Genomic DNA, 22,886 nt, shown 5'->3' with positions numbered 1-22,886 from the left:
AGCCTCTGGTACCAGAAGAGGAGAAAGTGTATTTGGTTTGCATGAAAGCAGGTTGTCTGGAAAACTGTTACTATGTGTAAAGAATTTGAGCTTGTTTCTTTGGTGTCTGAGTTTCTATGAAAGGAGGGGGGTTTTTTTGTCCCCCCTTTCCCTCTCCCCGGCCTTATTTTCCCCCACCCATGGGGCTTTAAAGGTTGAGAATCTGCATGCAATTGCAAATCCACAATAATACGTCGAGTATGAGTTGTATTCAAATGAACTTCCTGACTTTTGAGGCAGAATTTGAAGAAGAGGATCTGGAAAAATCAAACACATGGATGCAGGCTGTAGGTGGTATTCGGAGAGAGGAAAAGGCCAATTTCTTCACTGTCTTTGTTGACTGAAATGGAACTCCAGTGATTTGTATGCTGAGGACTTGGCTTGAAAGGTAAAACAAATGCTTAATCTGAAATCCTTCTGTAACATTTTCCCTTCCCTATTCAATTTTCTTGCAACCATTTTTTTGTCCACAAAAAGAAGTCACTTCTGAAAAGCTCTCTATTTCAAACATGCCCCTCTGTAGCGTAGGTGTTAAATAATATCTTTAGTATCTTGGCAGTTTCACATTGTATAAAATATTGAAGACCAAATAAACAACAACCAAGAAGAAAAAATGTAAATGAATTACTTTCTACAAATTAAATCTATTTGGAGTGCCTGATCAATGGAGTATTAGCAGTAGTCATTGAGAGAGCAGAAGTGGGATTCAGATGTTGTGCTTCACTGGAATGGTTAGGAAAAACACTAAATTCAATTTTTCTTGACTATCTTGTCATTTGTTTAACAGTGTGGAAGATATTTGGTTGGGATGAATGGCACTTGTCAGTTGAATTTTTCATCTAGACACTTTTAAATTAAGTTGGTGTTCAGGGTTTTGAGTCATATTTTGCACATCTTATGAAATATTGCTACTCATACCACCTACAATAAAAAAATCTCATACAATGGTATAATCTCTACTTAGTCCAACCATTACCTTTAATGGTTTTTACAAAATGATGATGAAATGCTAGTGTTCCTTCTTGACTGTAAGCAAGGATCAGTGAGTGCTTTGAAGCAGTCATATAAGGTACTGAGATTTGGGTTATATTGCCATGCCCACAGTGGTAGCTCTCCAGATCCTGTTCTGGGTTCTTCCACTGAAATCCTGGGATATAAAATCAAGTTCAGGGTTGCTCTGGAGATCTGGCAACTAAATGTGCTGTTTTAGGCACATGTAAGACACAGTTAGAGAGTTTCAAGACCCACTTCATGTAAATGCTTTGGCACTTGGTTAAATCGAGGCTATTTGGAATGTTTCAAAACTAGGTTGAGCCAATAGTACTTTCAAGTGCTAATTCAATGGAACATTAGAATCTTCTTAAGCTTGTGTAGCAGAGCAGCTTTTCTAAATTCCGAGTGAATTAAGATGCAACAGGTTAAAAAAGCTCTTATAAGTGACAAACCATGACTCAGAGTCTGTCTGAGTGGGAGATGCAAACCACACATTTTACATGGTGAAATCTTCCTTGTTTGCAAAGGAGTAAATGCAGAGTAAAGAACTGCAGCAAGAAACCTAAATTCTTAAATAGTGGTCATTGTCTTTACAGTATGTCTGTGAAGCTCTGTCCTCCTACTTCCCTCCAGAATAACAGCATGCCTGACTTAGAGACTCTTGCAGGTTTTGTCTCTGGTGTACATGACTGGACTTAGTCCCCTTGCTCAGGAAATGCTGGTTATGTGACTGAATTTGCTCAGTTTGTCTTCTCTCCAGGTGAGGAGAGAGCTCAATTCTCCCTGCACGTCCAGCCCAAGCCCTGTCTTGTGAACTGGAGAAATGTTGTGCCCATGGCCACCCTGTTCTGGAGGAACTTTGCGGTTATCTGTAGAAGTAACCTACTTAATGACAGCTGCTACCAGATGGATAAGCCTGTGCATGTTGACATGTAACATGTAGGAGCCACTTTGTCCTTCAATGGTGAGCAAATAACAGCTGATCCTCTTTTCTTGTAGAGAGCAACAGTAAAGGTCAGATCACAGTGTACTCTCTGGATTGATAGGGCTCTCGCTTATGAAACCTTGAGGAAAAATGGCAAAGAATTAAGGCACTTTTACATAAAAAAAAACCAGTGAGAGAAATGACTGTGGGAAAGATAATTCCTGTACAGAGCCAGGATCTCACAGGTTAACAAATCTGACCCACACAACCTTTGTGTAGTGGTCAGGAATCATTCATCTCCTCTGTGAAGAATATAGGTTTCCATTCCTCAAATTCAATCTTTGTATGAGTTTTCTTGCCCAAGATGAGTGATTTTTTTCTGGTTTTTAAAAGACATCTACTCTATATTAAATCCCAGTGGAGGTAAAGAAAGAGTTCTCAACATCATGAGGTAAATCTCATATAGAAATACAAGCAATTGTCTCCTCTAACTACATTGAAGTAAGAACTATGTATATTCAATCTTTGACAAGATATTTCCTGGGAATTACCTTTATCCTTATAGCATCAGGTGGTGAATGTGGAAGCTGTATTTCTGAGACTGGGTTATTGTCCATGCCTTTGGGAATGTGTTTGCTTGTACAAGGCAATTCAGGGAGCACTGACAAAAACCTCATCTCAGAAGCATTACAGCTTCCACATTCCAAATGCATATCTGCATTGCTGTCAGCTTCATTGTACTTTGGGTGTTCTCCACATTGTCATTATTTGCTCAAAACTCCCACTGCATCACATGAATATCACATGTTATGAACAGGAATGTCAGATTTCTGGCATCAAAAGCAAATGTGAAATGAGCAAATGTGTAGGTGGAGGTTGTCATGATTAATTTCCTGTATATGATGCAAAACCAGCAACATACTTGATAAAACAACAATTGAAGTAATTTTATTTTACTTACATCTGCAGTGATTTTCTAAAGGATGCTTTTTATATGAATTTATGTTTTTAGTTCAGGCCTAGACCTTCCAAATATTTATGCTTGTTGAACAACTGCTTATCTAGATGATTTTAGTGGTAAAACTGCCACAGGATCAAGTACTTTTTTAGAAAGCAATCTCTTGCATACTTCACGGTTTAAGACTTAGGCTTTGTGGTGCAAAAAAGACCATTAAATATCATAATCTCTATCTGAGAAATTATTAACTACAGATAATTCAGTTCAGTATGAAAGAAAACAACTTTCAAGCTCAGGAAATGAAAAACTTGAAATAATTGTTTTGAATTTTCTGCATTTATTTCACTCTTGGTTCTTCCATCTTTTTAGGTAAACTGTCCTTTTTATTGGCTTAGAAATTTTCTCTTATTTGTTTGTTAGGAAAAATAAATCTTTATTTGGGAAAAAAAAGTGATGTTCCTTGGGAGACAGAAAGGAAATAGAAATAGGTATTATTTCTTTCTACTTGAAAGCTTTCAAAGTAAAAGGAAACCATCTGAAGAGAATTCATGGTCTGATATTTAAGAGCAGAAATTATTGGACAGAAGTGAAGTAGTCTAAGGTGATCGTTTAACAGGCAAAGGGTTCCTTAGTTTTTGTGAGTTCAAGACTTTGAAAGCATGGAATTGAGAGAAATGCATGAGAGAATAATTGATGTGAGGGTTTTTCCTTTTTTATTATTTTTTTTTATTATTTTTTTTTATTTCTTTCCCCTTTCCTGGACTGTATTTGCAAATGTGATCTTTTGACTTTTTTGAAACAATATTTTTCACTTTTGTTTTAAAAGTTTTGAAGGCCAGAGCCTTCACTGAATAATCCTGGCCCAACTCTAGTACAGCATTTTCTAGGTGTGCCTGTAGAATAGTCTGTGTAGAATAATCTCAAGGGGAAACATGCAGCTCATTGTCCATATAAACTTCCCAGGTTCTCTGCTCAAGCAGTGCCTCAGCTGTCAGCAAGGTACCCCTTGTCTGTAAGAATGCAGTAGAAAACTGCCACACATAACAAGACATAGCAAAGTAACAGACTTCATACAGATTTACTAAATGTAAATTCTGAAAATCAGTTTCTTAAGAGACTGGGGGAGCTGATAATGCAAAGCAGTTTTGAGAACCTTTTCATGCTGCTGGTTGTGGACCATCCTGATTTAAGCTGGGCCAGCAGTGTTTGTACTAGTAACAGTTAACTTAGTTGTTACTAGAACGTCATCTGCTGTATCAGTGAGCTTTGTGCCCGGCAAACTGTACCAAATCTGCCATGCTTGGGGAGCAAAAGCAAGTCTGTGACCTGAGGGACAAGGGAGGCTGTGGGTGAGGACTGTTAGGCTGTATGGCTACAGCTTGTCTCAGAACAGAAGGATATTACCACACTCATCTCTTAGAACAGGCAGAGGAAATGCCATAACCTGGTAATCCCTATGTTTTTACAGTTCAAAGATATTCTGATGCATCGGGAAGAGAAACGTGCTTTATTTACCACTCAGTTAGTACAGCATTAATGTTTATCCAGTAGCAGAGGACTTACGTCTCTGCTTTTTTCTTTGAAACCCCACTTCAGGCAGGTTCCGTATGTCAAAGGAATGGTATCATCCTCCCCTTAGTCAGTAACTTCACTGCAAGGGATCTGGGTGCCAAACAGCTGCCTGAGCTGGCAGACTGAAGGGAGCTTGGTTTGTGCCAGAGGCTGGCTGGCTGCTGGGCCGAGGAGGCTGCTCGTGGCTCCTGCCCAGCCATTGCTCCTGGGAGAGCAGTGAGGAGGCCTGCGTGTCTGGGGGTATTTTTGTGCATCCTCTGCAGCTGTCCTGGAGCTAGCTTTGCAGGAGCAGTTTGTCTGGAGCATGTGTTCTCTCCTGGCAGTGGGAAGGTAAAATGGAACATCCTTGCCTGCCCCAAGAAGCACAGAGCCATGAATAGGGGTTGTCCAGTGCTAGGGACAGCTGGCTGCCTGGACGGATGGGGGACATAGCCCAGCAGAACCTCTATATCTGCAGAAAAAGGTGGAAATCCTAATGCCTTAGGTGAGAGGTGAAGGAACCACCAGAGAGATAGAAGGAGGCATTGATATCATCTTCATCAAAATTACCATTGGTCTTTCCTGGAGTCCTTTTCCCATCCAATTTAGGGGTTTGCTCTCAAACCTGATCATATGTTCTAGATTTTTAAATCTTCTTGCTTTCAGACATTTCCTTCTTCCTCCCAGGAGTTGATCTCTGATCACCTCTTCAATTCTGTATATTACCTATGTTTCTGAAGGGTGTTGCTCAGGTTCTATTATCTCATTTACAAATAGTCCAGGAGTATGAAGACATGAGCCAAAATTCCTAATAAATAAAAAATGCATGATTTTGAATAATGCAAACATATTCTGCATGGTGTAGATTAATCTACTTGATCACAGTGTAACTTTGGCAAAAGTATTTGTGAGACTAAACCCAAAAAAGTCATTTAATGTTCTCTAACCTGTCAGTCCTGCAGTACCAAGGGTTTCACTGCACTATTGCAGAGGTCAGTGGAGAGAAAAAAATACTGCAGTGGTGTGCAGCAACCTGAGAATTTAATTGTCACATATCAAGGAATGGGAGGACCCAAATTCTTTTAATCTAACCCCCAGTTCTACCTCCTTACTGGAGGCAGAGCGAAGTTCTTCTGTCAACAGAATGTTTGTCAGAGCCAAAACGATTTATCATAGATTTGACTCTTCCTTTCCCCTCAGTTGAAGTTCTCTGGTGGTAAATCTTTCTGGGTGAAACATGTAAGTTAATGCTTACAAAACTTTTATTCGAAACTTTTTCACTGAGAAGTCATTTAAAATATTATGATGAAATTGAGTTGTCCATTTTTTTACTCCCTAGGAAGAGTTGATACAGTATTTAATTCTGAATTTTTAAAGATAAATTTGTTTCACTTAAAATCTCATGTTGTCTTGCCCTCATCTCCCTGCAATTTCCCTACAAGTATCCACTAAAGCTAAGGGAATCTCATTGTTTCTGAAATTAAAAAAGAAGATTTGTTTTTCTGCAAGCTCTGCTCATCTCAGTGAAAAAACAGAACATGACAATGAAGGATCTGTTAACTGCTTTGTTCCAAATAGAGCTTCCACCTGCAAATAACAATACTTAATTTCTAAGCACGTTTTAAACAAGGTTATGTATAAATTAAACCTCATGGAGCTGGGACCAATTTGTTCTCTTTAATTTAATCTGTAAATCTGAGAGAGATTGAAGTAGTGACCACATACTGGTTAAGAAACATGGAAAAGATGCCTGAAAGGGAGAACCCTTGTTTTACGGGGATTCCTGTGCTTTGATAAACAGCCCTTTAAAATACACTAGTTAAACAAAAACTATTACTAACACTGCAGATGAGCACAGTCATGAAGGTACAATACCTCTGCCACTCAATTTAATTAGTGAAATTTATTGGATTTGAAGGTTCTTTAATCCTGTTTATTGTCTCAAATAATGAACCGCACCCTTCCGGGCTGTTGCTGCTTTATGGAATTTTAGATAGTGGGTGCACTGACACTGGAATTGGCACACTGTCAATTCTGACAGGATCTTGGCTGGTTACTGTGCAGACTATGGCAGCAGTCTTCAATATAGCTGAGGACCTGGGGTTTCAGAAAAGGGCCATACGATGTGAAGAAATAATTTGAGAGTCTTACCTGAAAGAACATTCATTTGAAGCAAAAGCTGGGTGAATGTATTTGAATGTATGTGTATCTGGATTTAGGTGGAGATGTGCTTTGCTCTCCGTGGTTTGCAAATAGAAAAATGCCTTTTTTTTTTTTTTTTTTCCGAAGATCTGTGGAAAGGCATTGATTGTAACCAGTGGCAAAATATTTCTTGGGGTTTTTCAACTGTTGCCTTTCTGCTATCCCGCATTTGTTTAGATTAAAATTGCTAAGATGCCATAAATGATGTTATTTTGCCAAAAATGTTTTCAACTGGACAAAAAGCATGTTCAAGTCACAGTTTGTAGGAATATCTTTCAGATCTTGGCCTTACCGTGGATGTTCAGTGAGTTCAGATAATTTTATTTGTTTCCTGGAATCATGACCTACTGTATTTCTGATTTTAGTAAATTCTGTTATCGTGTTGATTCTGTGTATTGCATTGTGTTCTACATGGAGGAAAGCTGTCTTTCATAAAAACCAAATATGCTTAACTTTTTGTATACACAATGATCACCAAAATATTAATTCTGTTCATGATAAAATAATGACAAACCCTGAAAACAGGATTTTAGTTCACTTATGGGTAGCTACTGAAGATCTATACATTCTCTGTCTTGTGTCTTGTTAACCTTGTTTCTGAAGTTCTAATTGGCACACTGTAAACAATTGGTGATGGTGGTATTAAATAAACTTTCAGAGTTGCTGGCTAGTGATTGGACTGATTAAATATGGATTAGATTCACAATAACCTGATAGAAAGATATTTTATTTTCTGACATGTTTGAGTTTATGAAGATGTTATGTCACATTGTGTCTTATCACATTATGTAAATTTAGCACTGTGTAGGATTTTGATGTGATGTGCTTTACCTCATTATAATGTTTTCCAACTTAGAGAGGTTGTTACCAAGAGGCACAAGACTTTGGTCACTTGATAAAATTTGACATTAATGGAGTGGCAACATTTTAAAGTCTACCCAAGTAAAATGCAGTGTGTGTGTGTGTGTATATACAACTATATAGTTTGAAAAGTAATTGCAGGAATGGACTTTATGCTTCCTAGTAAGAAAAGTCAATGACTATACTGGTTTCCAAACTTGATCTTAAAACTGCTGGTCAATCTTGCCAGATTTCCACAGAGGTCAGGTAAGGCGTCTGAAGAGGAAGAGTCAGAGTCTGCTGCTTAGTTTTTCAAGTCTAAGGTAATTTATCCTTTTTTCCTGTCCTCGGTGTAGATATTTTTTGAGTCATTGGCAACCAGAATTTATATGAAATTTATATAAATTTATGCTTTATATGAAATTGACAGGCATCTTGCATGAATGGCCTTGGGAGCCAGTCCTTATTTGTTAAGCTTTAGCTAATACCCATGTGTATGCATAGTTTAAGAAAAACACCAATAATTTAAGTGACAGAAAAGGGAAATTAATTCTGAGCCTGAAGCAAGAACAGTCCTTTCTTTTGATTACAGTTCTGGTGTCTGAATCTGAATCCGGCATGCCCTGGATCTTTCTCTATTAGTGTGCTGTCAGATATCTCAGGGTGAAATTCATCTCCCTTTTTGTTACGGTACCAGCAAAAAGCAGAGCTAGGAGAAGGATACTGCATAAAAAAAGGGAATCATTCTATCTTTAGCCTTCCTTTGTAGTATAAACCCAGCACTCTCCACCTCTTCTTTCTCCAAAAAACTCCCCCCCACTATCTCCTGCATTTTCTGTTGTCATGTTTTTCCTACCTGTAATCCCTCTTGAGACATGAGCAAGTCCTTGGCAGTTGTGCTCCCACACGCAGCAGTCTGAGGTGTGGAGCTGCATGCAGTAGATACCTACTGCAAAAAGCAGAAAATCTTGCAACAAAAGAGCAGATTTTTGGGAGAGAGTACTCAGAAGCAAGGTTATTTCTTCATGTGCTGGCCAACACCTTTGTGTGAATCAAAGAAGAATAGGGCCTGTCCTGAGGGACAGATGCTCTCTGAAGCTGTAGTGCTGTAGCACAAGGACAGTGTATCCATGGATAGGAAGCACCTAATTTATGCTTCCTTTCAGATACCTGAAAAGGCACTTCATAGCACTTAACTAAAGAGTTGAAAGGCGAATAAGTAAAAGAGACTTAATTGCAAAATAGCATCAGTGGAACTTGGATTGGACTGACATTGTGAAACGTTTGTGCAGAGCAAAATCTCTTAATGGATATTGCTTGTGTTTTAACATTTCTAATGAACTGCTATGGACTAAAGAACAACTTTGCTGTCTTGCAGACTATAGAATTACTGTGACGGAAGAAGTGTACAGGTTGCAAAGTATTTTTTAATGGTTACATGTGAATAGGACTGTAATTAAAGGATAAAATCTATTGCTCAGAAAAGCGAATTGTGCGTGCAGCGAGCAGAGGTTCCCTTTTTGTGAGATTTAAGCAACCAGGATCTGTGTGTGTGTTCTCTGCCAACGGCAGAACTCTTTAGCCAGTGAAAATGAGGGTTGTATTAATCAACACATTAATGCTGAGCAGGTGGACGTGGCTGAACTGAGTCTGTTCAGCAAGACTTGAGGATACAAAATATGGGAGTTTTGAGATCTATGTGCTTTCTGAAAGTAGTATCTTGTACAATCATGGGTTTGTTGGGATGCTTCCAGAAAAGGCTACAATATTATAACAAGAAAATATAAGCCAAAAAATTTAGAATTGTTGTAAAATTAATGGCTCCTGTTATCATCATAGACACAGATCACTTGAATACTGAGAATAGAATCAGGTTTAGAACTTTCTCTCTTCCTATCGTCTTGTTTTCTTCATGCCCATCATCTTGCTAATCCCAGGCATTTTCCTTCACCTTTTAGAGAAAATGACAGTAAAGACTATTTTGCTAGCTTTTTAATTTTGTTTTGCAGTCCTTTTCAGTTTGTTCATAAAATTATGTCCTTCCTAACTTGATCTGTGGGAGACTGCTGAGCTCAGAGGATACTCAAAGTGCATGATTAATGGCAAGTTATGTCAGCAGAAATGAGTCTGCAGTCAGTAATAAGCAAGGGAAAAAGAAACTGGGTATCTACAGGCAAACAGAACTTCTTCAGTGCTCAATTGCTCATCACTGCCAAGAGCAGCCAGTAAAAGCTGATATTAAAATATTTGACACAAAAAACAATTAAAATATAATCTAAATTAATTCATAACATTTATAAGGGAAAACAAGGCAATCTAGCTACAGTTTTTAGGTGAATTCATTGTTCTTTCTGTATATATAGGGTTGAACTTGGAAAATTTTGTACTTATGTTGATGAGATGATAATAAGTGGTAAAAATAAAATTTGTGGTAGATTTAACGTCCCTCATGGAATGTACCATTTGAAGAACATAATGCAAGTGGTCTAAGGTTGCCCCTCTGCTTATGACCTTGTGTTCTCCTTACAATATCTTACACTTGATGCTTCCAACTCAAGCTTGAAAACTGCACTTCAAAGAAAGGGATGCTGAGACAGGGAGGGATTTGCATCAAATGTTATGCCTAAGTTGTTTCACCTTCATTGCAACTAATCCCTGTCTTGTCAGGTTTTGAGTTTTATTAGTGATGCAATCGGACACACAAGAACCACGCGGACTGACATGTCCCAGCAGGAAAGAAGGGCAGAACTTTCTTTCATATTTGTACATTTTTGGCACCAGTTGTGGATTGGAGGAGGGGATCACAACCCCTCCAACCACACTGGTCAAAAAGACAGTCAATCAGTTTTTCTCCTCCTCCAGAAAGAAATGTAAACAAGAAACAATTGTTAGGTAAACAGAGCTATATTTACATTAAGAGACCATTAGAAGCATGAGAATCTAACTCTAAGAAGGTAAACAATCAGAAGGCTAAGAAAATTCTAAAAGAACAGGGTGACATATTAGTTCATATTTTGTCCTTTTAGATAAATGTATTTTCAGCCTTTTTGAAAAGGACTGGTCTTTTGCTCCAATTTGGGACCGACCTCTAGGGAAACCATGCCCTAGAGGACAGATGTTCTTTCTGTTCTTTGTAATTGGCAGTGTTTCATGCCAGAGGTCACAGCTGTTGGTCACCAAGAGGATGTTCCCAGTTTGTGCAAACAGCACTGTCAATATTGGTTTTGTTACTGTAATGTGAGAGCCTAACACTAAGTCCAAGAGCTCCTTTTCTCAATGGATTTGTGTCATGGAAACAGAATGCATTGCTGAAGTGAATTCCATCTTCTGTTATCTAATAAAGCCATCTTTTTTTCACCTCATTTCAGCTTCTCTTAGGCAAACTTGCCCATACAGTTAAGTGTCTTGTTAACATATGGTCCTATGGGGCATTTGTTGGATTAATTGTCCAATGGCCATTGATGGACTTACACCTGTTCTAGGAAGTCACCCCTGACTCTTGTGAACCTTTTAGAGTGGGAATTAACTTGATTAATGGTGTCAAAAGGTTTAGAGAGGTCTGGAAGGGTGAGAGTGGTGCTTGTTTACCATCTGTTGATGTGAGGAGGCCATCTGGTGATCCTTTGGTCTGCTTGAATTCAGGCTGCAGGACAGTACATCGGATTCAGCTGTGAGTCCTTCATTAGCTCTTAGCTTGTTTTCCTATGACTTTTAATCAAAATGATATGAAGTAACAGTTTGGATGCGATCCATGTATTCTTGCTGCTCTTTATGAAGGAAAGCTCTCACTTCTTGGAAATAAGTTTTTGAAGGATGAAAGTAAAATTTCCTCTCCAAATCAGACATTCGTAGTCGTGACCAGCTAGAAGGGATCGGCAGGTATCTTCTTAGGTGCACACTCTGAGCCCAAGACTGTGGGCTTAGGACCTTTCTGAAGTGCTGTCTTTGACTTTTCCCACTGGATTTTTCCAGTTCTTTTTGAGCCACTGTACATCTACAAGCACTTCCACAGTGGAACTCTATATTCTGGAAATAAGTTTGTTCCTGCAAATTTGACATGACTCTTGGTTCTTGTTTTGGAACAGAGAACAATCATTTCCTCTCATGTTCTGTACATTACTCAACACTTTAGCCTGTGAATTGAAAATGTTTTTACTGTTGTCTCTGAAGTTTTCTATTGATAGAGAAGAATTAATGTCTCACATAATCCATACCCTTTGCTTTTCCTGTGTTAAGAGAAAGGCAGTATAACTCCTTATTTTTGGTGTAGGCTGATGATGGGTGAAAAACTCCCCTGGCAGAATAAAGCAACTTTTCAAAGGTTTTTGATGTCAAGTTTTAAAAATGTCTTTGCTCGCTCTGGCCTTGTTATATTCCATACCTCTTCATAGAAGCAATTTGTTTTAGTCATGGGAGTTGTTTATTCTGAGTTCCAAAGCTCTGTAATCCCATGGGGGTGGTTCAGTTTTACCCAGCTCTTCAATTGGGAGCCCAGTGGGAGTGGCTCTAGCAAGGCATCCACACAGAACTGGGAAGACATCTGCATTTCTCTGTGGAATGGATGGATGTTCTCTTTCAGAAGTGAGGAAGAAGACACTGTAATTTTCCAAAGAAAGAAAAAAAAATAAAATACTGGTATTTAATCTTGGCATTTTTTCATCCAACTTCCTCATTATGTCCCACCTGCTGACTTTTTTTGCAAGTGTACAAATGTGTAATTAATTTTCCTGAAGACACCCCCACCCCCCCAGGCAAGCCCTTAACCCAGCCTCCTGTTTTTCATACAGACTGGTGCTACAGTTCTCTCAGTGAACAAGGGATGAACTTCTCTTTACACAGATGATTCAAAAATGCTGTGTCCTCATACCAAGCACTGATCCCTTGCTCAGCAGCTGTTCTGTGAACTTAAAACAAAAGCTTAGCTGCATTTGGAAGTGGGCATGAAAGGAAACCTGAGCACGAATATTTATTCAAGAAACTTAGGTAATAGTGAGCAGCTCTTTATGTAGCTGAAGACACTGAGAACTTCCTGTGTAAGAGAATAGTTGTTTTACATGGGAAGCCAGAGCCCCGTATGACTTGATATCCAAGGATAGTGCAATATGAGTTTCCAGAAATTTAAAAAGGAACAATGGAGTTCACATACTCACTTTTCAGCTGTAGTTACTGAACCCTTGCAGTTCAAGCAGCTAAACTGGGCAAGTCCCTGTATTTTGCATTCTACTTTCTCTGTTTTTTTTTTTCCAACTAAAACACCAAGGGAAAAATTGACATAAAGCAATTGAGGATGACCATTATAAACTTTTTTCTACTATGCAAGATGTGAAATTGTTTGTTTGACATACTGTGATTTTTACTTTACCTTCTTCCATACAATGAGTAAAGGACAAAAAGGGGGGCTATTGGGGAGACAGTATTTTCTTTTCCAAAACTTCAGAGAGTGGAAACAAGTCAATATATATATGAAGTATTTTGCAGGATATATTTTCTCTTCAAACTGCAATGCAAATATAGTTGGTAATAGATTTTTTTTACCTGCATTTGTTTGTGTTAGAGTTGCATTTATTACCATATCTGAGAATTTTAAATGAATATACTATGATAAAAACCTTTCTTCAAGAGAGTCTGAGTTTTTAAAGGAAGTTTTTACTTAAAATTTAAAATTTAGTAGTGTCTCTCAAACTGATTTAGATGGAATGAGAATGTGGTTCGTCAAAAGCCTATCTGAGCTGTAAAAAACTGTTAGGGATCTGAGTGCTCAATAAACCCTCTGAATTTATTAATCACTCTAGTAAAGATTTTGAATTTAAATTCACTTTCTATATTGAGTTTTTTCTTATTAAGTCTGTTTAACAGTACCTTTTGACAAATTTATTTTTCTATAAATTCACCAGAAAGAATATAAAAGGCAGTATGAGATCCTTTACCTCAGAGATCCTGATACAGAGTGGGTATGGCAGGTGTGAGTCTGTGATTGCAGCTTCCTAGAGAGGGAAAGAGGAGCTTTGTTTCAGCACACAGAGAAAACCTGCATCCAGTGGCTCCTGCATCCACCCACCCACCCACCCATCCATCCCTCCCTCCCTCCATCCCATGGATCTACCCCTCCACCCCTCCTTCCATCAATCTTTCAGGAGTGTAGAGGAGGTGAGAGTTTTCACTCTCCTATGAACCATGTCCCTGTGGCCCAAAGCATTTCTCTTTGTCCTGCCTGCCCTGGGTGGGCTTGCTGCCCTCAGCACAGGCGTGCATGAGCAGCTGCAGTCCAGCTGCACGCCTGGGTGGGCTTGCTGCCCTCAGCACAGGCGTGCATGAGCAGCTGCAGTCCAGCTGCACACCTTTGTGTGTGGTGTGCCGGGGAATCAGACATGGGGATGGGGAATGGCTCTGCTGGAGTCTGCTTCTCTCTGGCAAGGCATGGCTCAGGGCTGCCACTGCCAAACCCTGGTTGATGATCCATCTCTCCTGATCCTGGGATTTAGACCATCTTCTTTTGCCTTTCTGCAGAGTGGGGAACCCTTTATGATGGGGTTCCACAGTTTTTTTGTTTGTTTGTTTGTTTGTGGTTTGTTTGTTTGTGGGGGTTTTTTGTTGTTTTTGTTTTGGTTTGGTTTTTTTTTAATGGCAACAAAAATGTTCTTTCTGTATGATGATTGTGTATTAGACCTTTCAAAAGGGAAGTGTAAAACACTTTGTCAGGGCAAGTTCTTCTAATACCTGCTAAAAGTTTGATTTGTTGTACTTCAGAGAGTAATAAATGACTACCTTTTATTGGGGCAGGTGTTCTTAGGAAGATCAGCATGACACTTCAGGCAATGAGAAGGGATATTTACATGGTGTGTGCCACATTGCCACCCAACCATATTTTACTAGAGCTTCTGCTTTCCTTCTTAATGTTTAATAGGAAAAGTAGCAGGACCCAGCACATTATTGCTCCAGCATTACAAAATTAGTTTGGAAACTGCAATAGACTTGCTAGCAAATATTTTTCAAATATGTGGCTAATTGCTGTTAATAAGTCAGTACTAAGAAGGCACCAGACAGTTGTATCAAACAATCACATGGCAGTTGTAGGATAAAAAAGTATTGTTTGAGTATAAATGTTTGGGGGGGAGCAGTTGTGCAGTCCTAGTCAAATTCTTCTTCTGCAAAATAAAGTGAGATGGAGTCCTGTTCCTGCATACATTGCTCCTTGTGATCTTATCTTGACGTTTGTGTGTGTGTCTGTTAGAAGCTGTGTGCTAAAGTGCTGCTAATTTAGCTCAAGTCTTGGTGCTCCTAGAGATGACAAGTGGTGTAATATGGACATAACCACAGGTGGGGGCAAAGCTGCTTTTCCAAGGTTTGTATCCAGGGATTGCAGACTTCTTCTGCTTGGCATAGTTAATGAGCTGGTGTTTCCTGCTCTTATTCCAGGGCAGCAATACTTGAGTTAGATTGTTTATTAGTACAGTGCAGTATAGTCTTTTAAAATAAGTCTTTCCATGGGGATTGATTTTTCACAAGATGGCCACTGAAATATTCATCCAATGTAGTAATGTCAGTTTGCCTGGTTTTCGGTTATCACTGCTTTTACTGATGTGAGGAAGGACATGGTTACGCCATTTTACAACACCCGAATTAATTTTTTGTTGGCTAGGACTATTTCAGTGATTTGAATTCTCTCCTTTCTCAGTTAGTCCTGCTCTACCCTATTTAGCAGAATACCTTAAATATCGATACAATTTGTGATGCATTCCTCTTTATGGAAAAAAAACAACCCAGGGCTGTCTTTATGGTCCTAAGTGCACTGTAGCTGAAGGGGACAAATGTCATCAGCTCTTCTGCTGAAATTGGTGGCATCAACTCAGCCTGTTTCCATCATCCAGTGTGTATTCAGCATGTGTCATGTGCAAATAGTGAAACATGGGCTGGGAAACTGAGCCGGGAAGTGTACCTTGGAGCTAATGGAATGCAGCTGCCTGGTCTTGCTAAACCAGGGATTCTGTGTGCTTCAACAACAACTGTCAGTGCACACACTGGTAGATGGGAACTACCATCTTCTGCCGCTCACGTCTCCCCACAAAAAGTACTCTGGCTTACAAGGTAATTTTCAGGTAACTCTGAAGGAGAGGAACAGTACATTTTAAATGTCTTTATTTTTTAGTGCTTTGCCATTATCTGATAACAAAACTAATTATTCTTGGATAATGTTGTTTATTTAAACAGTAATTCTTTAGTACCTCATGTTGAGAATATTCTCAATGAGATAAAATAATACCTTATAATATTAATCAATAAGGAGAATAAAACCATTCTCAAGAGTCAAATTATTGGTACCGCAACTAGTATGAAGCAGAAATTACTGTTAGGTACAGACAGTTATGGATGTCTTCAAAGGGCATCATTAAAAGCAGCAGATGAAGCTTAAATTTATGATCTTGGTATAGTGATTTTGAACTGAAAGTGGTAAAGTCACTGAGCAAGCTGAAAATCATCCATGATTTTATGAGTCCCAGCTCCCTACCTCACCAAAGTCTAATTGTGTGGAAAAGCCCCAAATAATGTCTGTTTTTCTGTTCAGTTGAAAAAGCAACTCGCTAATCAGGAGCTGCAGTGCTCTTCAACATCCAGAGGTCTTGACATGCTTGGTGAAAGGAAAGGAAAGGACAAAGTACAGAGGGCAGTTCTTTTGAGTTCAGTCAGTTCTGCCCTGCATGAGAAATATGGAATTGGGAGGAAGGTGTTTGAGAGGGAAAATCCAGCTCAGGCCCTCTGTGTAACCAGGGAAGGCAAAAGTTTCTGCTTTTTCTCACTGCAGTCAACACCTGATGTGCTAATGATTCTGCTTTTCAGAACAGTAACTAAGGCAGTTTCTTCCAACCCTAATTTAATAGACTTAGTAAATCATATCCAGCATGTTCTTTAGTGGAAAGTTCCACAATTTATAATAGTACTTACTGGTCCAATGAGATCTGGGATGTGTGCCCTCTGCTTACCGTATAGTAGAGCTTTCCTCGGCAGTATAAAAATTGATCCAGACACATAGCGCGTATGTTTCAGTTTTTGTTTCACCTTGGCATGTATCACTTCACAGTGACAAATATAAATCCCAGTTCTGATTTTGGATTCCTAGCCAAAAGCTGCAGTAAATTTTGTTCTCTCATACAATTTAGGATGCCTCTTTTGAGATACATTTTCTCATATGACTCCAGGTGCCTTGTGTGCAAGGCGAGATCTAGAGGCACTTTAACACAGCACTAAAAGCTGTAACAGCTGACAGGTCCTTATCTTCACTTCATCTTCTGTTCTCACTGGGGCATTGTGGTCTCCTGTGCTTTTCTGTAGTTTGGCTTTATGCTTCTCAGCTGCCACAAAAAAGAGAAATTTTTGTTGTTTACCTTTGGTGCTAAAACTTGCAAAGGGGCCTGGTTTCTTCCAAAGAAATGTATGTTGAGCTTCCCAAGTTCTTCATTATGCCGTACAGTTATTATGCTCCCTTCGCTTCTCAACCTTAGTCTTCAAGTGCACATATAGATACAGAACTTAGTGGAAGTTTTTTTTGAACTGCATTCATGATAATCTGTCACTGGATCCTGAAACTATGGAATTTTGCACATAATAGTGTAAGTATTTTCTCAGTTAAGGCAAAAAACTATTTTAAGAATGTTTTTAGCAGTTCTTTGTTCATTATTAAACTGTTAGTTTTTTAATAGGAAGACAAGACTCCAGTTGCATCAAGCTCAGTGTAGAAATTATCATATAGTTTTACGACCTATATTATTCAGCAAGCCTGACAAGATGATACTAATGCTCTCTTCTGGTCGTAAATTCTGTAAGAGGCTTAGATACCACATGGTTATAATGTTGGCATAAATATGCTGATGGATACAGATGTAATTAATTTTTAGATGTTTCTTGTAATTATTCCAGTGATAAATGTCTAAATTTGTCCATAATCTACTAGAGAAAATGTCCCACTCTATTACTGCTTCTTGTAAAATTTAATGGCTGCAGAGTCTGAAGCTGTGGTTCTGCTGTTGCATTTTTGTTCTACAAGTGTACTTGTGGATACACTAAAATGACAAGCTGAACTGCACACTAAAGCATGGAGTTGGGTCCTAGGCATCATGGCCCATGAGTGCTTGAGAAGGGCTCTTTGGAAGGGCAGACAAGTGGGGCTGATGGCATCATTAGATCATGGGCCTGGAGTACCCCATTCAGGAACAGCAGATGAGTGAAGAGGTAGACACTGGATTTTGAGGCTAAGCATTGTTTCCTGAAGGTCTGTTTCTGAATTTTGGGAGCATACACAATTTCTCCTGTCCTCACTGAGAAGTTGTTTGTGCTGCTGTTCTACACTATGTTTTAACTAGCACTGCGTTTCAGTGGTTTTCAAAGGAAGGAGTGATGACCTCATGACAAGTTTAAGTGTTGGCCTATTTTTCTTTTTTAGTTGCAAAAAAATATGGTGTATATATTGTGCTTTGTTACAGGTTGACACAGTTTGGTATTTAGTTAAAGTAGAAACAGCTCCTTGTCAGAAACATAGAATTGCTTTGAGACGGACACCTATCAGAGTCCATTTTTGAATACTGACATATTGTTGGACCATCAAAGATGGATGCGACTTTGAGGAATACCCATATAAAGTTCTGGGTGAGGACAAGTCAGCCCTTTCCTCCCGACTACTCAAACAGGTAACATCGAGCCAGGCTGTTCTCTAAGGACAGCCTGGCCCGGCCTGGCCCGGCCCTGCTGCCCCTGCTGCTCCCTGCCCCTCTGGGCCCGGCCGGCTGGCGGGGCAGATCACATTGACCATTGCACATCTGAACAGATTTAACCCTTCCTTGGCAGGATGAAACTTTCAGAACTCCAATCTTTTCCCTGAGAGAGAGGAAAGACAGAGTGATTTAACACATAGAGAGACAGCATGATATGAAGTCAGCGAAAGAACTGATAAAGATTATTGGAAGGAGGGATTGAGGAAGTGAACATTTCTGACTGGACTTCTCTGGATGTAAACCATGGAAACTGGACTAACATATCCCTTCAAATCATGGGAAGAGAAGCATTTAGGGAGATGTGCAAATTTGTGTGTGGGTTTTGAACAAAAGTGTGTGTGATGGACTAAGTGATATTGATCTTATGAGGTGCTTGAACAGAGATAGACATAAGTCCATTGCACTGGTGAAGAAGTGAGAAGATGTGTCTGTTTCCTGGGAAGAAGAATCCTTTGTTCCTTTGAGTTGAGCAACTTTAAAAGGTTAATATATGCAATATGCAAAATATGCAAAAGTCTAGACCCATGACCCATAAGCAGCTTGAGAAACTGCTAATGGGAGGGGTCACAGAACCAGGGTTTTTTACCAGGTGGCTGTTTTTTGTGGCAGTTAAAACCCACAAGAAAAGAGTGGGAAAATTCCATGGGGATATCAAGAGAGACTCCTGTCCCAAAGTGATGGAAGATTATATTTAAATGGTGAAACTGACTGACAAAATCATAGTTTTGTCTCTCTGTGTTGGTTGTAGGAAAGTGAACAGTTTGTGGGAGAGAAGAGTTTTGAAAGGTTCAAATTTTCTTTTTTTTAATTTCAATTTTTTTCCTTTTTTTTCCTTCCTTTAGTGTGTATTAGTAAAACTACCTTTGCAACTTTTAAGTTGGGCCTGTTTTGCCTTTTTCCTCCCAAAAGTCTATCTCACAGAAAGAAAAAGTGTAATCACAAAAACCATCACAAATTTGGTGCATTGGCCAGGAAAAGTTAAAATTGGTGGATGTGAAACTGCTACAGCTGTCAAAAATATCTTTGGAGATGCAAGAGATAAAAGTTGGTCAACTTATACATTTTTATTTTGTCGTAGCTCTTGACAAAAGCTACATCATCAGGGACATCATCAAGGCAACAGCATTTCAGTTGCTTTTCACTTGCTTCGATGTACTTTGTAAGTGCCAACAGCTTTTAGAAGTAGGACTGTATCAGCCAGAGCATTAGGCATGTGGAGCCCCTGGGAGGTTTACTACCTGAGGAAAGCAGTAAAGAAATAAGATGATGGTGGTGAACTTCATCCATGTGGGATGCAATCAAACTTTGTATAATTTAAACTACTACTGGACTGAATTGATGAAGTTCAGAGAATACATGTGGACCATGTCCTTTTATTTATTTTCCCTGCAGAGAGAATAACAGGAAATACAGGGGAAAGAGATCAGCCATCTGACAGCTTTTGACCCATGATGGGCTTTTTGTCCTCTATGTTTTGGCAGTCTGATATTCATTCAGTCTGATTGCCACATGGTAAATTAAGTATTTCCATTTTTTTAAGCATGGAAAATATATAAATATTCTGTGAAAGGAGTTTTGCATAAGAATCACTGTTTGTTTAGTAAAAAATGCATTTTTCTCTTCTTCCCTTCAACCAAAAGGACTTGAAATTTGTCACTTTAAATGGAAATTTTAATACTGAAGCATTAGGTTGATGGAGATGAGCAAAACAGTAAGTGTTTGAAAATTATGTACTCTTCAGTGTGCAGTCTTTGTCAAAGCTTTCTCTGTCAATAAAATGCTGTGTCCAAAGATGCACTTACCTAGGAATTTGGAAAAAAAATACTGATTTTTTGCATTTGAGCAACTGGTAAGCCTTAGAGAAAAACATCTGCTCATCTTCCTTTCTGATGCTTACCTTCATAAGGTATATATTTATAGCCTTATTGTTGTAATAATCTTAAACAACTAGTACTGAAAATAACTGAAGCATGACTTTGTTGCGATTTATTCTTCTTGCTGAAAGGGATTAAATAATATAAATCAAGGATTAGTGGAAGTATTGCCTCAGATTTTGGATGCTTTTCAGGACGTCTTTTGGAAGGCTTCCTTTGAATTTCTTTGTTTAAAATGTTCTGTAGGAGGAAAAATATCGCTTGTGATCTGCCTATTATTCCATGAATGTTGTGCTGATAGCAACAGGATACCATGGGTGTCAAAAGAGCCAGGTGCAAGAATTGCTGTCTAGGTACACAGCAACACTGTGCACAATTTCAGGTCCACATGCTATTTGGTACTTGGTGAGACTGGTGCCAGTTACAGTTTTATATGACATGGAGAGAAAGCCTAAGCTTGCCTGCCATCAACTGTCTCTATTGGACAAGAGAATTTTAAAGAAATTGTAACATTTATTTGGAAAGCACCATCATTTATACCTTGCTCTATGTTTTGATTCTACTGAGGATGGCTGTGCTCTCTGTTCAGTGCAGCTGTGCTGAAGGTGAGCCAGAGTGTTGGTTGAGGAAGGCTACTCCATTGTTTCTCAGAAGTTCTGGTCAACAGCAAACTTTGGTCTCTCTGGGTTGCCCACACAGCTGGCTCCCAGAACTGCAGGTGGTACTCCTCCCTGTTAGACCATCCTTAAAGTTAGTAACAGGGCCTCTCTGGTGGTGATCAGGTCAGGAATCTGATCACTTTGTCTCCAGAACCAGGCTTTGCTGATGTGTGGAAGGCCTAACAAGATTAGGACTCTCTAATATTTCATTATTTGCAACAAAAAAAAATTGGTTGGTGGTAAGGGTTTTTTTGGTTGGTTGGTAGGTTGATTTTTTATGGAGTTTTGTTGTTGGTTCTTTGTGCATGGTTGTTTTGGGGTTTTTTTGTTGGTGGTGGTGGTGGTTTTGTTTTTTGTTTTGTTTTGTTGTTTTGTTATGGTTTTTGGTTTTTGTTTTTTTGGGGTTTTTTTTTGCTTAGCTGCTGATTTTAAAATAGATATCTGAGTAATTATGGAAATCAGATCTAATGTAAAACATCATAAAAAGACAAATGCCACCAGAACCTTAAAAATCTGTCTTAATCAAAATCTGTTTTCAATGTCTGTTTGAAGGATTTTCTAATATTGCAAAATAAACTGTATAGGGTGCTTATGGATCACCCAGCACAGGTAAATATATTGGCACTACTGGAGAACTTAATCCATACCACAGCTTGGTGGTGCCTCATCTTTCTGCCTGATGAGGCTGTCTCATTCATCCATGTGCCAGAGGAGCACCCTTCCTGCTCCCCTTTAGCTGGGGCAGCACTGTGATGGGAAGGATCCCCTCTGTGGCTGTGATGCCTTGGAGGGGCTGCTGCTGTTTATTTGGCTGCTGCCTGCTCCCTCCTCAATGACTGGAAAAAGGTACCCAGAGTGGCTGCTGGCAAAGCACCTGGGCTTGGGGGCTCAGGTCTGACAGCAGCCCATCAGCAGCTCCCCAGTGCCAGGCATGACACTCATGTCTAACATTGTTGGCACCAGAAGGGTGGATGAGTCTGATCAGAGCTCAAGGTTTACCTGTGCCTTTGGCCTTTTCAGGCTCACCTGCACGGTCAATCCCCAAATGAGAAATATTTACCCATTGTCTTTTATCTGCAAAGGATGCCATATTTCTTTCAAACCAGGATCATGAGGGTACAGCTGCATTGTAACTTGCTATAACTATGCTCCAAAGACCTGACTTTAGGCCAGAATCTGGAGTTCTTGTAAGGCACACTGGCAGACTTGCATCCCAGTCCTACTTGCTTTAAAACAGAAGAATGCTGTAAACAAGTAATTCTTTACAGTTTTCAAAGCTTAGAGTGTATTGTTAGTTACCTGCTGGAGGGCTGTTTTTATTTTCAGTTCCCAAGTTTATCAGGTTTTTGTGTTGAGTCTCTGTGTTCTTGTACCAGTTCAGATAAGAACAGTCCCGCTGATGTACTGGATTGTTTTCTTCATGTCTGTTATAAACATAGATGGTTAATTCATGTTCTTATGATAAATTAGAAATTTATATAATGTGATATCAGGTAGAAGTTTATGTTTTAAGAAACTTTGCAGCAGACGGCGAAACTGACAGCCTGAGACAGACGGTGCCTCCATTCAGAAGAGAACAAAGGGGTTTTCCCAGAAAGCCCGCAGCTGCCCAAGTACCAGGGAGGGGACCCCGGAGATAAGCTGGCACCAGCAACTCACACCTTGGGTGCCAGCTTCGCGGACCATCAAGTCACATCCTCGATATCTCGACCACTCATCAACTATAAGGACCTATTGAAATTGGACATTAACATTTGAACTAAGAAAGGACTCTTTTCTGCTTGGTCGGGGAGCCTCCCGAATTTTGCTTAGTTAGTGGGAAAACCATGGTGAATCTGGGGAAATATTGCCACGGGCTAAATAAAGTGTATAAAACCCAAGCCCCAAACCGGGCGAATTTGTGAACCGTTGGGGGAGATAGCAGGCTGCCAGACCCTGTATCTCACGGTTCACCCTTGACATTTCCCGGGAAAGCTCTGTCAAGTTTTTCCGCTGTTGGTGGGTTATCGAAATTCTATGATTTGATTTGTTATTAATAAACCAAATTATTATTTAAAATTGGAATATCTGATTGGCATTTAT

Source organism: Prinia subflava, chromosome 9 (assembly GCF_021018805.1).
Source record: "Prinia subflava isolate CZ2003 ecotype Zambia chromosome 9, Cam_Psub_1.2, whole genome shotgun sequence".
Lineage (NCBI taxonomy): Eukaryota > Metazoa > Chordata > Aves > Passeriformes > Cisticolidae > Prinia > Prinia subflava.
This window is presented reverse-complemented; position numbering follows the sequence as displayed.